Source organism: Xenopus laevis, chromosome 8L (assembly GCF_017654675.1).
Source record: "Xenopus laevis strain J_2021 chromosome 8L, Xenopus_laevis_v10.1, whole genome shotgun sequence".
Taxonomy (NCBI): domain Eukaryota; kingdom Metazoa; phylum Chordata; class Amphibia; order Anura; family Pipidae; genus Xenopus; species Xenopus laevis.
This window is the reverse complement of record NC_054385.1, coordinates 32,008,711-32,022,827: the sequence shown is the minus strand read 5'-3', so window position 1 is coordinate 32,022,827 and position 14,117 is coordinate 32,008,711. Positions and strand designations below refer to the sequence as shown.

General features: G+C 40.4%; 1 protein-coding gene and 1 long non-coding RNA gene across 6 annotated transcripts in view; both read right to left on the bottom strand.

The window, feature by feature from the left end:
• The window catches only part of LOC121396983 (serine-rich adhesin for platelets-like), a 29,313-nt gene extending 24,922 nt beyond the window's left edge, over positions 1-4,391 (bottom strand). For all 4 annotated transcript variants that reach the window (XR_005963293.1, XR_005963291.1, XR_005963292.1 and 1 more), the window contains exons 1-4: positions 3,770-4,391; positions 2,947-3,100; positions 2,781-2,832; positions 1,145-1,277 (exon numbers count right to left, since the gene is read on the bottom strand). The gene's annotated coding sequence lies outside the window, so the exon portion shown is untranslated. The remainder of the gene's footprint in view (positions 1-1,144; positions 1,278-2,780; positions 2,833-2,946; positions 3,101-3,769) is intronic.
• A 5,392-nt stretch (positions 4,392-9,783) lies between these two features.
• On the bottom strand, positions 9,784-12,233 carry LOC121396997. 2 transcript variants are annotated; one of them, XR_005963318.1, is made up of 4 exons: positions 12,215-12,233; positions 11,894-11,971; positions 10,474-10,632; positions 9,784-9,943 (listed from the first exon to the last, which is right to left on the bottom strand). It is a non-coding gene; the product is annotated as an uncharacterized LOC121396997 (long non-coding RNA). The 2 variants fall into 2 exon arrangements; XR_005963319.1 differs by lacking the exon at positions 10,474-10,632.
• Between the last annotated feature and the right edge of the window lie 1,884 nt (positions 12,234-14,117).

The following is a 14,117-nucleotide window of genomic DNA, read 5'->3' as shown; positions in this document are numbered from 1 at the left end:
GCCCTTGGGTGGGCTTGTGTTACAACACCACATGTTCTCCCTTCTCATCGGGAGTGTCCATACTGATCATCAAATCAACACTATTCAGGTTGGTTACGCAAATCTAACACTAGGGGTAGATATATTTTTATTTATGGCTATATTCAATTGGTGGAGTTAGTATTACCTAATGTATGTATTTATCGCCCTCATACTACGAGGAAAGTTTCTTCAGATGATACTTTGTATCACTCAAAACCTTTGCATAGTGGTGATCTCCATTAGGGACTTAAACACTCTTCGGGACACCTCATTAGATGCTTTAATCGCCCTGGAAAGAACAGGGCATATGAACTGTAAGATATCACAATGGTGTAAATGTTTTCGGGGGTATATTTGCAATAGATCCCCTATAAAATGCAGGGCAACTTGGGAGGACAAATGGGATCCCTTATCCAATACACAATTGAAGGAAATCTTACATACTCCTATCCAGGTCTCTGTCAATTGCAGACATACAATGTATTTGTTGCGTGGGGTCTACTATACTCAAGCACTATTGCACAAAATTAAACCTGTGGCATTGCCTAATTGGCAAAAGGCCACAAGTACACTACTGCATAGTGGATGGGAATGAGCGAGGTGTTTCCCACCTTCTTCAATTCTGACCCCTGAATGCTGCTAATTTGAGCCTGACACCTCCCCAGTAAATATCCTAATTAAGGCTTTCTTTTAAGCCAGAAGGCTGATCATGCTTAACTGGAGAGCCAGGGAGGCACCCTTAGTCCAGCAGTGGATAAAACTAATAAATGAGCTAAATGTCATAAAAAACCAATGTATAGGAATAAAGGGCAAGGTAGAAAACACGCATAGCTTTTCCACTGTAATTAAAACTCCATTTGCCTATGTAGCAGTATAAGACATATTACTAACAGCTTGTGGGACTATATCAAATAAGATTTATTCCCACCAAAACTACCTTTCTTACCACTAATATATTATACAGGTATAGGACCTATTATCTAGAATAGTCGGAACTTGGGGTTTTGTGGATAAATGGGTCTTTAAGTCTTAAAAATCATTTAAACCATAAAGGAGCAGGAAAGGTCTTTTAACTTGGGGGTGCATAAAATTAGGCACCCCCAAGTGATGACATGTACTTAACTGAAGCCCAGGGCTCATATCAGAAGATATCAGAACTGTCCCAGGAGTCTTCCAGCAAGCATCACAGAGCGATCGTCTTCTGGCTTCTTCTTTTTTCTTGCGGCTGTGCATGCGCAGTAGCGCAAAAAGATGAACTGTAGCGAAAAGATGGGTACCTTTAATCAACATAGGATTGTTCTGCCTCCAATAATGATTAATTATTATCTATAAGTAGTGTGTTACTATATCTATAGGTAGTGTGTTACTATATAAGTGAAAAAGGAAATATTTTATTAAAATGTCTATTGGAGATGGTCTAACCACAGTTCTGAGCTTTTGGACAATGGATCCCATACCAGTACTAAATGGCACAAACATCGGGATTTTCAACATTTTTGTAAGCAATCTTAAATATTGCCCATTACATGCCCCACCTATTGTAATGTACCAACATAAAAGATCCTAGATATGATGATGAAGCCAGGGGTCTGCTGAACAGTTTGATGCCCAATGTGCATAGATGAATTTTTAATCTCCATTTTTTTACGAAATAAACACAGGGAGTTAGTCCCTGGCTTATGAGTGCCAGTGCCACCCCCCTCCTTTGCATCATCACCCCTCCTCTATTCATTGTGGGCCAGTATTTACCGGCAAAAGGTGGCAACCCTAGCTGCTGCCCAAGGGCTCTCTAGTTATCCCAAAAGGGAACTGTCATTTGGTGGGTTCACTCATTTCCCAGATGCCCCAAGTCATGTGACTTGTGCTCTAATAAACTTCAATCACTCTTTACTGCTGTACTGCAAGTTGGAGTGATATCACCCCCTCCCTTTTCCCCCCAGCAGCCAAACAAAAGAACAATGGGAAGGTAACCAGATAGCAGCTCCCTAACACAAGATAACAGCTGCCTGGTAGATCTAAGAACAACACTCAATAGTAAAATCCCATGTCTCACTGAGACACATTCAGTTACATTGAGAAGGAAAAACAGCAGCCTGCCAGAAAGCATTTCTCTCCTAAAGTGCAGGCACAAGTCACATGACCAGGGGCAGCTGGGAAATTGACAAAATGTCTAGCCCCATGTCAGATTTCAAAATTGAATATAAAAAAATCTGTTTGCTCGTTTGAGAAATGGATTTCAGTGCAGAATTCTGCTGGAGTAGCACTATTAACGGATGTGTTTTGAAAAAAACATGTTTTCCAATGACAGGATCCCTTTAAGGTTAACAGTTTAATAGTGCTCACTGCTGTGTTCATTTGAAGACAAAGGTATACAATAATACACAATGGCATGTCTGAAGTCCAACTGTAAGACTGAGTACTGTCACGCATCGCTGTAGCATAGATACAATATCCAACCTGCAGTCCCTACAGCTGCTGTTGGACTACACCTTCCAGAAAATCCTAAAACCTTCATCTGCTGTGGCATATTGGGAGTTGTAGTTCTATTGGGACCCAACTGAGACTTTGTAAATAATATAAAGTATCTGTTTTATGTAGAGTGTACATAGGCTTATCAAGGCTATTACCCACTTTTCTGGCAAGGGCATACTTTGGTTCCTCTGTCTACAGAAATGCAACCTGACTGTGCAGCTACCAAGGAAGAACGTTCCCATTCAGTTGGATGGAGAAATAAAAAAGAAAAGCGATAACAAACTCACCCCTTGTACCAGTTCTGCAGCAAAGCAGGCAGCAGCTACCAGTAGGCAAAGTCTGCAAGCAAAGCAGAGTGAACTCTTTTAAGATCATTTCGGGGAGACACAAACAACACAACCCACACTGTCCCCACAGCGACTCTGAACTACAACCCCCAAAAGAAACACTTACCTTGTCACCATCTTTCTAATCACAGAGACGTGAAGTACGAAGAAGTCACCCCTTTTGTCATTCTCCCTTTAGAGTGTTCTGTGCAGGGGGCTCATTGAAATCTTCTCCTTGGAACTTCACAATCAAAGTCTAGCAGGGGAAGTCCCTGAAGAACCTACAACAAAAACAGAAGTGATGAGTGAGATTAGAGGTTTGGCCGAGTGAGATTAAAGGTTGAGGTGTGAGACCGAGAGCTGCATGACTAATTGCCTATAAACTCTTTTTGGTGTGCTGCCATCATTAATGTGGACATGGTCTAGTGGTAACATGGCTTTGGTGGGTGTGGTTTAAAAACAGGGAGTGGTCAACACTGTTTTCTATTATCGGCCTTCCACCATGAAGGTTACATGAATTCCAGCTATTGGTACCACAGCAGTTGGACAACAATGCTCTAAAATGCATTTTTCACACAAATTGCTAATAAGCTGGAATGTTGTTATTTCTGGGGGAAGTATGCTGCTGCGGGTTCCACTGCCGCAATAGGTTCACTACACATTTCATGTGCTAGCAAAATTAGAGCATTGAATGTATTGTAGGGTCATTAAATAGAGTTGTTTTTGATCCAAATATTGCAGTAGCGCCAGCAGCAGTGACACAGAGAGCAAAGGAAGTAGAAAGAAAGGAAGGAAGGTGTGGGAGTTAATGAGAGAGCAAGAGCATTTATTCTTTCTGCTGTATCCATAACCTGCATTTCAGCTACAAGTATTGTAGGAAACATGCTGCGTACACAAGCTGTAACATATAAATACAAATACACAGACACTCATTTAATAGGTTTGATTACCTTACTGCATGTCGCTATGGAGTGATGTTTATATGGTGCTTGCACTATGTTTAGCTGCCAAGAATGGCTTTGTGACTGGGGATCAGTTAGGATAGGACTATTAGGCCAAAAGTCTTCCCATAATTCCAAGGTACTCGGCCCGGACTGGCAATCTGTAGGTTCTGGAAAATGCCAGCAGAAGAGGCTGCTGTAAAATAGACACTGGCTATTAATTGGGCCTGTGGGGGAGTTGTATCCTGGGATAGACCTGCTAGATATAGTTCTGCCGTGTCACCCTGGCCGTTGTCTCAGCCCCCGACACACTCCCAATAGATTGCCCTGGGAGAGCAAATAAGCAAATGAGAAAAAAATAACACATTTCATACACAATAAAAGGAAGGCCTATTGGAAAACATGGGAACACTAAAGTAACTGAAGAGGAAACAGATCTGTCTCCTCTATAACATTTAAATCCACATCCCGCTGCTTATATTTTCTTTAAAGGGGTTGTTCACCTTTAAGTTAACTTTTAGCATTTTATAGAATGGCCAGTTTTAAACAACTATTCAATTGTCCTTCAATGTTTATTTTTTGTAGTTTTTGAATTATTTGCCTTCTTCTTCTTCTTCTGACTCTTTCCAGCTTTCCAATGGGAGGTCACTGACCCCATCTTAAAAACAAATTGCAAATTGTCTCATACTATCACTCTTTACATCATACTAAAAGTGAACAACCCCTTTAAATTGACTATCACGCGCCTCCCAATCGGCGGAGGGCGGGGGAAAGGTGGAGTGCGTTCATTTAAGTTTTGTCATTTGCTATTATTATTATACATATTTCACCATCATTACAGAGCGGTTATTACTTGTAGTCTAGTATCATTGCATTTTTTCCAGGAAGCAAATCCATTCCATAGGCTGTGACTGTACTGCGCCACATCTCACGTTTCATACATGTTTTGCAGACAAATCCACTGATGTCTAAATACTTTCAGAATGAAGCATGTCTGGAAATGGCAATGATCTTATTTTATTTAACTGGAACATCTTTGAAATATATAGAAATATATGGCTCCTTTATCTATACTATTACTTTTTAATAGTTGGGGGAGGGTCAGGTTGAACATGGACAGGGTTTTGACATTACGGGGCATAACTATGTGTACGCATGGCTTGGCTTTTATTCACCGGGGCCATATAATTGGGCCCCTTAGGGGAAGAGGGACCTGCTAACTTAGTAATATGGAGCCCTAACTTTACTCTCATTTAGGAGCTTATTAAATTTTAATTTCATGAACCAATGTGTTTTTCAAGCCTTGATGATCATGTATGAAACATACATAGTAAATCAATAAAGTTGGAGGAAATCTATACACTAGTAAAAACCAGTATGAATAAGGGAACAATGGGCACAACCTGCTTTCCTTATATCTGTCCAACCCAATCATATAGACAATTTGCGGGCTGATTCAGGAACTATTAAATGTAAAGAATAATAAATTCTGTTATATTCATCCTCAGACAGAGGGGAGATAAATGTAATGATATCTAGGGCCATTCTGACCATGCAAGAATATTGCACAGGGCCCTATACAAACTTGCCTGGGGCCCACCTAACCCTCCTACACCACACTAAAAAGTGCTCGCAGACATAAGGTTGCCCTAAAAACAGTAATGTGGGTGTGTTTTACCCTGCAGCCACAGAGGTCTTTCAGGTTGATAGAAAACAAGGTAAAACCCATTGGTGGTCAAGGGCCGCCGCCTGCCCTCGCAATACGAAAAAAAAAAAAAAAAAAACGATTCATTAAACAGCCAGTGATGAGAACAGTCCAACCATGGTCCCAATTACCACTGATTGACTTGAGTCCCACCATGCTCTCTCATACTACAAAACCAACACACACCACCGATGACTAGCAGTCCCCCATGTTCACTATGTGCTATCTTAACCAATGCACTCCATTGACTAGCTATCCCACCATTTTTCCCTAAATACTTCTTAAACAAATGCCACACACTGATTATTGACAAGAAACTCACCTGCTTCCGCATTACTTCTAGACAACGCCACACCACTAGACTGACTAGAGATCCAGCATATCCTCATACTTCTAAACAAATGCAAACATCTTGCATTGACTTAAAGTCTCACTGGTTCCCCATACTTTCTAAACAAATGCAACCACTGATTGACTAGTAGTCCCATACATGTTGCCCTGTACTTTTCTAACCAATGCCCACTCATTTGAACTAGGAGTTCCCCACCATGTTCCCTGAACTTTCTAGACACCAATTGCCACTCATTGGACTAGAAGTCCCATAATGTTACACCCATACGTCATAGCGACAAATGCCACACACTGATGAACATTGTTCCCACCCAAAACGCTCCATACGCTATTCCTCTTGCTACTTTCATGCCTCAGCACATTCCCACACGGAAAATCACAGGCTTTTAAACAAAATGTAGCCCTGCTATGCGCTAAATATAAGGAAACCTATTGATATGCACTCTGCATACGAACCTCAACTTAATGGCTCACTTACTCCTGAGTGGTACGTCTCATTATACCTTCACTAATACACAAAGGCCTAATGAATTAAACTACTAAATATTTTCTCTATAAACAGAGATGCCATTTTGTCTCACATGGCTTATCTATTACCTCTATTATACCGCGGATATTGCCTGTTGCTTTTTGCTATGTAAATCTGTAATGTATAGTGTATATACCATTCATTTGTTAACAGTGTCTGTGCTTTATTACATTTTGTGTTAATAATAACAACACTAATATATAATATGACTAAGTCTTTTGTAATTGGTAAAGAATCATACCACCCCATTAGAGGTAAAATGATATTAGAATCAACTTGAAGTTTCCATGATGGTCTTTGTCTTTACAACAGCCGTAAATGCCTTGGTGACGTATACTTTAAGATCGAATAGGAATAATTTATCCTGTAAAGGCTTTGCATGAAGCCTGCAGTTATAATAATAATAGGAGCTACTGAGTCAGATCCATGTTAGTCACTGTCTGCTGAATTTGTTACTGATCAGTAAAATAATGAGCAGCCAGGGGAAACATAATCCTACCCATATTAGGTAATTAATTTGCATCTACCTCTAGCCCAGCATCCTTCTTCTGCAAGCAGATTATGGACATGTGATGCAGCAAGAACAATGTATGGGGCAAGCGTAACTTTGGCCCACAAGCTCCTGCGCCTGTTACCTGCCAGTTTGCACCCTGTGGAACCTTAGCAATTGTGAGCTTCTCAGTATTATGGAGCATTCATACTTTGCACTGCCATTTGTATCCTTGGCATGCCAATTGCTTTGGCAAATCTCTGATTCTCTGGCCATTGTGTATTTTATAATGAGCAATTAGCCTTACTGGGCATTGATTTTATTCTTATTCATTGGCATGCATGAATTCCGTGAGTAAAATGGATACATGTGTGATAAAGCTGCACAAAGAAATAATGTATGGCAGAAGAAAACATATAGCAAACTAGGGAATATCACAAAGAAGCAGAAATGCTAATGCTTCTCTATGCGAGAGACCCTATTGCTTTACTGCTGCAAAGGAAAATGATAAAAGCATGGCGTGTGCCTGGCACTAACAATCTGTGATTCTCAGGCCCTTTGTGTTATCCATTTGTGTGCATAAAACGACTTTGCTAACACTTTAGGGTTACATAGATAATGCTAGAGGACTAATTCTAGAAGGCCATTAGAGTGACCTGAAGGTTATGGAGGGTCTGCCAAGACTCCAAATATCCAACCTAAAACAAATTACAAATTGAGAGAAAAGAGAAAAATCCATAACTATTTCCAAGGAAGATGTCAAACAACGAGCAGAGAAGGATGGACAACAGACGGGGCCGGGTGATATATCACTGTCACATCCATCTGTAGTCCAGGAAGACAAGTCTCAAGTAACAAGTGACAAAGCCATCTGGAGCCACAGTCTGGAGATATGGGCACGAACCAGTGCTCCATTAGCCCAGTTCCACCCCTACCAGTCCTGCCATGTTCGTTGCATCCTCAAAGTAAAGTTCACAGCAACGGCCCAGCGGGCACATTCCGTAGCTCTCACTTTGTGCTTCTATCATCTTTTCACATTTCTTATATATTTTAGTGTTTCAGGAGATGCCATAATACCAGAAAGCAATGTCTCAGATATCACCTCCAGGTACATGTAGATTTCAAGAGCCAGAGGGGTTCTTTTTTGAATCACTGTAATCACTGAAAAAAACACTACTCGCAGCAGAATGAAATATTGGGCAAATTTACCATGTTTAGCAGCGGCCCCCAAACTTTTTTTGCCCCATAGACCATAGTAAAGCCAGAATTCTTTGCAGGAACCAGGGTGGTGGTAGTGGGCCGCGGCCTGGCAGTTGGGACCCCTGCTGTATATGGGCCTCTGATGTCCACCACGATATATACCAAAAATTGACCACACCAATTGGGCAGGTTTCATTTTCCAGTTGATTGAGTCCCCATCGCAAAGTTGATGCTGTCCTCAATCAACTAATAATTGATTGTTGGCCCACAGGCCAAACCTCAATCAGGCCATATGTCCCACTAAAGGTGTTCATATAGTTAAGATTCGCTCATTTGGCGCCTCGGTAGCACCCCCCACCCACCCTAAAAGCAAGTTTTTGTAACTTTTCATACATTTTGCCCAGGTAGTACAGTAACAGATTAGGTTGTGTTGCCATAATATACAATAGGAGCCGGTAGAGAATGGCAAGCTTTAGGCTACTGGGATTTCTCCGGCCCTAATCTATGCCACAACGCAAGCTCGACCTTCATTTCCTTAGACTTCCATGCTGAACAGATAATGGCTTGAATGGAGCAATGTTCGCTGGGATTCATTTTCTCACAATAAACCTTACTTCATCTCCTATTACCCGGCCATCCGTCATCCCAGCTATATCCTTTACTGCTGGAAACCCGATATTCAGTGACTTCACAGGGCTGCTTAAGAAAAAGCCTTCATACTGCGGCCCATGTGTAGACGGAATGGCTGTTTACAGCAGTAATGCATTAAGGATTTAACCCTTTACACCTTTGCATCACAAAAGCCAAGCTGCTTGAATTTACTATATCATTAACCCTTTAGCATTTGGTTGTTCTCAAGGCTACAGTCAAAAGCAGTGTAATCTGTACTTATCTATTAGTGTTATTAAGGGGCCCCGTAGTTAAAAGTCGAAAAAAGGTAAAGTGTTTAATTAAAAATTGTTTTTCCTCAAACCAAAACTGACCCTTATTTAATATTAGTTTCATTTTTACTCTTTCTGCTTTTAAGCTCTGACCTGGCATGATCCCATTTGAGTCAACAGCAAAAGGATTTAAATGATTTCTTTTTTTTTAATCTAATTTTTTTGTCTCATGCACATGACTCAGTATTGAAAAGACCCTGCTAATATCATGGAGGTGTGACTGAGGCACCCCCTGCTGTTCGTTGAGAGCAATGGTCAGGCAGAAACAGTATAAAGAAACAATATACAACAATAAAGAAATAGTTAGCCCTTTAGATTAACTCCCTCCTGCCCGTTCTCTTTCAGTCTCTCAACTGTACAAAAAATGTCAAAAAAAAAGAAGAAAAATATTCCAGAAACTATGTTTTCTTGTAGAACAGCGTCTAAAGCAAATGGAGAAAGCAAAAAAGCAGGAACAAAATATGGTGTAGTATTTTTCAACTGTTGTTAAAGCACCCTGTGCTGGAAAAGTAAGAAGTTAAAAATAAAAAACAAGAAATGTTTTGATGATGTGGATTTCCATTTAAAGAGACCTTTTCTTTCCATCCCAAAGTGTGTGCAAACGAAATTGGTGTTCTCTGGATCCTTCACCAAGTATTAGTATAATTGCTACTTACAAGATAGTGGCAGTTATATTGCATGTAGTTTAATTCCCCATATTCTCCTCCGCCAGCCACCGTTAGGCTCCCAGGTAGGAATACAAAAATTGGATTTGCAATAACATTTTATTAAAAAAATTTTTAAGAAATTTAAAATTTCACTCACATTTGTTTGTAAGGTTGTCACATATAGGCAAGTATATGCTGGCGGTATCCCCAGCTGTAATGCAAAGGAGGAGGTTGTGCTGGCGTCTCTCTCCCTCGTGGTGTTCTCCCCGTAGCCTGCCTGTGACGTCACTTCCGATGCGTTTCACCGACCAATCGGCTTCCTCAGAGAACAGTATAAAGATACAGGTATGGGACCTGATATCCAGAATGCTCAGGACCTGGGGCTTTTCTGGATATGGGTCTTTCTATAATTTGGATCTCCAAGTCTACTAAAAATCAGTTAAACGTTAAATAAACCCAATTAAATTGTTTTCCCCTTCAATAAGGAATAATTATTCTATTATATACAGTACTATTGGGATCATGTACAATGTACAGAATCCAGGATTTGGTTCAGGATTCGGCCTTTTCAGCAGGATTTGGTTTCGGCCGAACCCTTCTGCCTGGCCAAACCGAATTCAAGTCTAGGGGTGGGGAGTGAGATTGTGTGACTTTTTGTCACAAAACAAGGAAGTAAAAAATGTTTTCCCCTTCCCCCCTAAATTGCATATGCAAAATTAGGAATCGATTCGGTATTCGGCTGAATCTTTTGCAAAGGATTCGAGGGTTCGGCCGAATCCAAAATGGTGGATTCGGTGCATCCCTAGTTATTATTACAGATAAAGAAATATTTTTAAATGTTTTGAATTACTTAAGTAATATGGAGTCCATGGGAGATGATCTTCCAGCTTTCTGGATAACATGTTTTCGGATAACAGATCCTATACCTGTACATTAGAGAAGCAGGAAGCATCTCTTGAAGCTTTCCTGCTCAGTTCTGTGGTTCCTTAGAGAGATAACAACAAGAAATCTAAGGGAAACATGATGTTCATTGCCACAGTGTTAGGAAGGGCCCTCTGAGGAATTTTACACAGGTTATATAGTATGGTGCATGTGCCCTATCATGCTGCCCAAAGCAAGTAACTCTTGTAGCTGCTTCTGATCACCACCCTCCTCTCACTTACCCATTTGCACCACCCAAACTCCCCCATCCCCAGTTCTGGAGTGAGAAAAGAGATAAATCCCATTTTTTTAGGGCGGAGGAAATGTTCCTCTACTTTCGCGCCCTACGAACATGCCTCTTCATGCCCTGACGTTGGGCACCGAATATATTTATAATACACATAAGGGCTTATACATAACTATATTTTTAAAATTAGAACGCACTGAGAGAAGCAGCTGGCTCTAAGGAAACACAAATCTAAAATTCTCCTGGAAATGCTGTTGAACTGTAACTCCCAGCAGTGGGTGTTAAGCCATTGTACATTAACATTTCTGAGGACTTTGTAAAACACACAGATTGTAATTGCAAGAGCCAGGATTTCTTTTATGAGGAATCGGGATAGCCAGCTACAGCCATTACGGGTTTAATTAAGTTGTTATAATACAAGATGGCAGGCAGAAGAGATTCCTACAATAAGTCAGCTCAAACATTGCGTTTTTATTATGGCATGCCAAAAGTATGGACGACGTACTACACTCCATTATTTAAAGCTTTTTAACGGGTAAATAAATAATATAACAAATGTGGTTTCTTTTGGTTGGGCAAACATAGTGCAATGGATTGGAAAGGATTTGAAGTGTTTTACTGCCACCCAGAGGAAGCAGACATGCTTGTTAAGATTTCAAAGGCAGTTTTTGACAGCTGATAAAAGGCACAATACCGCCCCACTGGAGGTGCAATATAAATAGAAGTACAGACTTATACATAAATCTTACTTAAAATGTTGATAAAAAAAAACACAAAATGTGAACAAAACGAGTTTTGATGGGCACTTTTATGTGCGGCAATATACATAGCGGTTTTTCTACTTAGAACCATCGCCTTCTTCTTTACTTATTTATCTGCAGCCCGGAGTGAAAGGCAGACATGGAAAATTGGTTCCGCTAAGTCAGCATTAAAAAATGTGCATTTTCCCTGCAAACATCCGTTCACAGATACAAAGCAGAGAATTTTCGGAGTCACGCCAGCTCATTTAGACACAGGGCATAATTGCAAAGCTATTGCCATGTATTTGCAGCTGTACTGATTGGCCGTGACAAACCAAGTATGAGATAAAAGAGATACTAACCTTCTGTGTATTGGGAACAAGGAAGGCCAATGACAGTATGTAGCACAGGCAGGATCAGGATGTTACCAGTGGTAAGACCTGGGATAAAACAGATTTTATATGAGGAAATGATTGATATAAAATAGAATTACATTTGCTATAGCTTTTATGCTGTTAAACTTCAACTCCCAGCATGCACTAATAATAACAGGATGTTGGTGAATGCTGGGGGGCTATATTTCGGGCCTGGACTATGATTCAATACAGGTCTTGGCATTTCAAATACACAAAGGCCCAAACAGCCCCCCACCAGCTCAATAAATAGTAACTGTCGAAACATACCTCCCAACTGTTCCGTTTTTTCGCAGGACAGTTCAGATTTTGACAGCTCAGCCCGCAGTCCCGGATTGTTGTTACTTAAATGTCCAGACTTTCTCTTTGATCTCCTGCAGTGAACAGCCAGAAAAAGACACAACTTAATTGCTTTTGGGCAGAGTGCCCAGAATAAGTGGCAGGTGCACTTAGATACTTTTGTTACAATTTAAGATAAGCAAAGAAACAATTGTATTCAGTGATTTGAAGCTTAAAAGCCAATTAACCTTCATAAGCAAAACATATAAAAAAACACACAAATGTGCTCAAACTTTCATAACCTGCCAAAATAGGCATGGCCAAAAATGTCAGCGCACTACGCGCAGCAAATGTTTTCTCCCTCCTGATATTTACAAAATGTTGAGAGGTATGTCTGTGGCATCTTCCAGCAGCCCTTCTGGGATTTGCCAGAATCTACAGATTGAGCCTGAAAAGAAGGGCTACGGGTTGGGCAACGTTGATATAAAGTATATGTGTTGCCAGACTAGAATTAGAGAGAGACATTACCCACATAGGTGTTTAAGGGTAGAGGTTATTCCTTGATGAAGTTTTGTTATACTGACAGGACAATGGAAATTGCACTGTTTGACTATAAATAAATAGCCACTATTTAAAGGGGTCATACAAGCTAAACTTGAACTTAATGCTATATTGTTTTTAGAGTGTTTTTAAGCACTTTTCATGGCATGATAAAGTATCAGCTGTTCTTACACTGCTGATATATTAATCTATAAAATTACTGTGTAACCTGAGCGCCCTCTGCTGTTCATGCTGGGCGACAGCCAGAGAGAACACCAAACACTTGCTTCCCCCAGCGGCACTTTATATATATCAACAATTTTACATTAAACGGTGCTTCACCTTTAACTTAGTTAAATATGTTATAGAATGCATTATAGTTAAGATGCATTATAATAGAATTTTATAATACATCTTTCTATTCAGACCCTTTCCTATTCATATTCCAGTCTATACAGTGCTGCACAATATGTTGGCACTCTATAAATACATGTTAATAATAATTATTATTATTATTATTATTATTAACATCAATGCGTGGTTGCTAGGGTAATTTGGACCCTAGGAACCAGACTGCTGAAAATACAAACTGGAGAGCTGCGGAAATAACTCAAAAACCACCAATTGAAAACCAATTGCAAATTGTCTCAGAATATGTAATAAAATAGTTTGAGGAGAGCACTCAGAAGCAGGTCTGCTGTGATCAAGCTTTATTCCAAGACTACATATTACACAACATGTTTCAGGCTTTGCTTGCCCTTTCTGAAGTGTCTCAGAATAACACTCTCTAAAGCATACTAAAAGTTAATTTAAAGGTGAACAACCCCTTTAAGCAATATTTAATCGGCATGCCCCCTTTAAGGAGAATTCAACCATTTAGCCAAAAAACCCTACCCCCCACCCCACGTAGACCCCCCCCCCGGGAAATGCTTAACTTTATACTTACCCATCGGTGCTGATTCAGGCATCAGACTTTACTGCAGTCATCTTCCGGGTCTTCAGCAAGCTAAGTAGGAGACCGGGTGAAGAGGCACATGCGCAGTTGGAGCAATGGTTTGCGACAATTGCAGATGCACCAAAATGGGTGGAAAGAAGTCACGAAGACCTGGAAGATGGCTGCGGTGAAGTTCGATGCCTGAATCTACACCAAGGGGTACGTTTAAAGTTAGGGAGGTCGGTCGGGTTTTTTTTTTTTTTTGGCTAAATGGTTGAATTCTCCTTTAAGAACCGCTGCCACTCATCATTGGTGTGTAAAGGGTTAACCGAACTATGATAAATCTTTATTTACACTGCAGTGCTCCATAGAAGACATTTCAAGCCCCCATATTACTCTGAGACTGAGAGCTGAGACTAA